At 40.5% G+C, this 3500-nt stretch overlaps 1 pseudogene; it reads left to right on the top strand.

The window, feature by feature from the left end:
* The first annotated feature begins 288 nt into the window (after positions 1-288).
* LOC100352440 (DNA replication complex GINS protein PSF2 pseudogene) lies at positions 289-788 on the top strand (annotated as a pseudogene).
* The last annotated feature ends 2712 nt before the right edge of the window (positions 789-3500 follow it).

Below are 3500 nucleotides of genomic sequence, written 5' to 3'. Positions count from 1 at the left end.
TTCCTGATAAGTAAGTAAAAGGACAAAAACTTGAATTCAGGTTCTACTCATGCTAACGCCAGGATTCTTTTTCTCACAACACAGTGGATAGTATAAATAGCATACATATTCAAGGTATCCCAGAGTTATTTTTAGATGAGAACGATTCTAGATCTAAAAGTCAAAGATGAAGACCATACTACTGGTGTTGCGGTGAGAAAGTGGCAACTATGGCATCTCCTTAGGGAATCTACGGTGGGGGGACGGATAGAGCAGTCTGTGAGTCCTAGGCTTGCCACTGGGGCTACCATGGATGCAGTCACGATGAGTTTCCCAGAAAAGAAGGAGTTGAGGCACATTATCCTTAACTTCAGTCTAGACAATATTTACCTCATCAGGAGGAACCTGGGGCTATTCTACCCTGACCTGCCCACAGACATGCCTTTGTGATTGTCTGTTAACCCAAAGCAAAGACAGAATGCTACCGGCTTCCCCTGGCCTGAATAGACATAGAAAAGTTGAAGAAGATGAGAAACCATGAACAAAGGAAAGAAACTTTTATCCAAATCTCTAGTCCTTACTACATGGAATTCACCAAACTCCTGCTAAATCATACTTCATACAACACCCTAAAAGCAGATGAGATCTGGACCCTGATCATGGATATGTGAGAAACTTAAATAACCAAGCTCTGGGTGTCTGCTGACAGCTTTGTGAGACTGCAGGCAGCACATGTCAAATCAGATAACTTGAATCTAACAGAGACCAGCACTAGTGGGATTTTCCTGGCTCAAGCACTCAAGTCATAGATTCTAGCTCTGCACAAACCTCCCACCTACTGAGTACCCAGTCTCGGCACTTCTAGAGAAAGATCTGTGATTTCAAAGATCTGGTGTCTAGTGGTGGCAAGCTTGCTGGACAGTGACAGAGTGCTCACCATATGATAGAGGTATGTGCTGTTCAGGAGTTTTCCTAGCATATGAAAAATAGGTAATGATGTAAGGAATGGATTTACAACATTGATGAAGAAGCAACAAATTTTGTGATTGATCCTCAAACCTCAGAGCTCCTGGAATCTTCTTTATTTCCAAGCAACTTCTGAAAGGTGGCTTTTCTTTCACTGGGGGAAAGAAACAAGTTTTAAGCAAGTAAGTTATTTTCCCTAGCAGAGCACGAGGTGCCCTGCAAACAACTGCCAAATGTAGGTGAGTGTTCCTAATGGTAGATGTAGATACATAGTACGAGGGTAAATATGGCTGAAGGCTTTTAATCTTGCTCCTGAGTTTTCGGGCTAAATCTAGAATTTCCTAAACATGTTGAGCACACAAAAAAGGATTGCAGATGGGGTAGTAAGTGATGCTAACCAGTATTTGTCATTTAATCGCCCCTCTATAATAAAAGTGGAATTGCTGCACCTCCCCCCCCAAAACACCAAACTTAAAATGCACAAACCGAACCTTCTGAAATATGGCTCCTCTCCATCTCTCCAACTTACTTCTTCACATTCCTTCACCTGCCTCTTAAGTTCTCACAACCTAGAACTGCTTTCAATTCAAACCTGCTTCCTCTATTCCCTCTGCCTAGAGCCTCTTACCTCTTACTTTGCATCCCATTGTCCATCACTATTCCTTCCAGAGCAACTATTGAGTGTTCATGCTCCACTTAAAGGTTATTGCCACTGTGATGGTTTTCTGCCCCGCCCCTGCTTTCCCACTTCTCTCTCTGTAGTCACAAAATATTATATTTTACATACACATTTAGAGTGCCCATAATGTTTAAATTGTATTTAACTGGTTATTGGGATTATACATCCTATAACTTAGTGTTTGAATCCTTTTTTTGAAGACCTATTTATTTATTTGAAAAGTATGGTGGCAGAGAGAGGTGGAGAGAGAAATTTTCCACCGGTTGGTTCACTCTCCAAATAACTACAAGAGCTGAGGCTGGGCCAGGCAGAAGACGAGAACCAGAAACTCTAGGTTTCCCCTGTGGGTTGCAGGGACACATCATCTGCTACTTTCCCGGTGCATCAGCAGGGAGCCAGAAATGAAGCAGAGCAGCCAGGAATCCAATGGGCAGTCGGATACAGGATGTAGTCAACCTAAGCAGCAGCTGTATTCACCGCACCAGAATGCTGACCTGGCCCATATATTATTTCAACTCTTTTTTAAAAATTTTAAAATTTTTTAAAATTTTTTTTCCACAGGCAGAGTGGACAGTGAGAGAGACAGAGAGAAAGGTCTTCCTTTTCTGTTGGTTCACCCTCCAATGGCCGCTGCAGTCGGCACACCACGCTGATCCAAAGCCAGGAGCCAGGTGCTTCTCCTGGTTTCCCATGTGGGTGCAGGGCCCAAGCACTTGGGCCATCCTCCACTGCACTCCCTGGCCACAGCAGAGAGCTGGACTGGAAGAGAAGCAACCGGGACAGAATCCGGCGCCCTGACCAGGACTAGAACCCAGTGTGCTGGCACCACAGGCAGAAGATTAGCTTATTGAGCCGCGGCGCCGGCCTTCAATTAATTCTTAATGCATGCTCACATCATCTTCAAAAACAAAGATGACACTGTAATTTGTCTTTCTATTCTCAATTCCTAGTATTATGACTTAAATAAAGTGCATCTCAATGGATATTTATGGACCAAATAAAGGATAAAATATGTACACATGAAATAGCTACCTAGTATATTTGAAAAACACAAATAGTCATGTAAAAAAAGCAGCATAACCACCAACACTATCACCTGGAAACTGTACTCACTGTCTTGAGTAAAGCAATTGCTCTGATTTTCTTCACCTGTGCAGCACTTTACAAAACTAAAGTAGAAGAAATAAAAAGATTCACATGTAAAGAGAAAGATCTATTTATTTAATTAAAGAATTAGAGTGGGCCTGATTTTTTTTAAGAATTGACAACTTGGGCTATTTCTGATCACTGTTGTAAAATGTAAAGAACATAAACCATGAGCCTTGAAATTTAGATTTACCCTGCTTTGCGACTAATTAGCTAAGTGAAATTGATGAACTCATTTAAGCCCTCTGGCTTCAATTTTCCCTCTTATAAAATGAAAAGGTAAAACCAGAGTATTTCTGAAATTATTTGCAGTGCTCAAAGATTTCATACATTTTTACATCTTCATCTTGTGATTAACATGATTATGTAAAATCATTTTCATCTACTACTTAACGAGAATCTCCAGCAAGGTACAGGGTCTATAATGGTCCTGGGGCCTAGTTGCTTTAAGAATATTATTATTCTATTCAATTTTCCAGGAACAGGTCATATTTGAATACAAATTTATTGTGTGTAATTGAAAGTTATTTCTTTAGCTTTAGTTCTCAGAAAAATAATCTTTAGGAAATTGCACTTGGTAAGAGTGGCATCTATTTTTATTCTTTATACTTTATTTTATGAGGAACTTTCTTAGTAAAACACAGTCACCTACTGTCACAGTGACTATTTACAAGTATCATAAAGTTGTTGAGTGCCCAAGATGTATAAAGCCCTAATCGTGAGTCTTTGC

Source organism: Oryctolagus cuniculus, chromosome 12 (assembly GCF_964237555.1).
Source record: "Oryctolagus cuniculus chromosome 12, mOryCun1.1, whole genome shotgun sequence".
In the NCBI taxonomy this organism is placed as follows: Eukaryota; Metazoa; Chordata; class Mammalia; order Lagomorpha; family Leporidae; genus Oryctolagus; species Oryctolagus cuniculus.
Note: the sequence above shows the minus strand (reverse complement) of the source record. Positions and strands in the feature narration are given on the sequence as shown.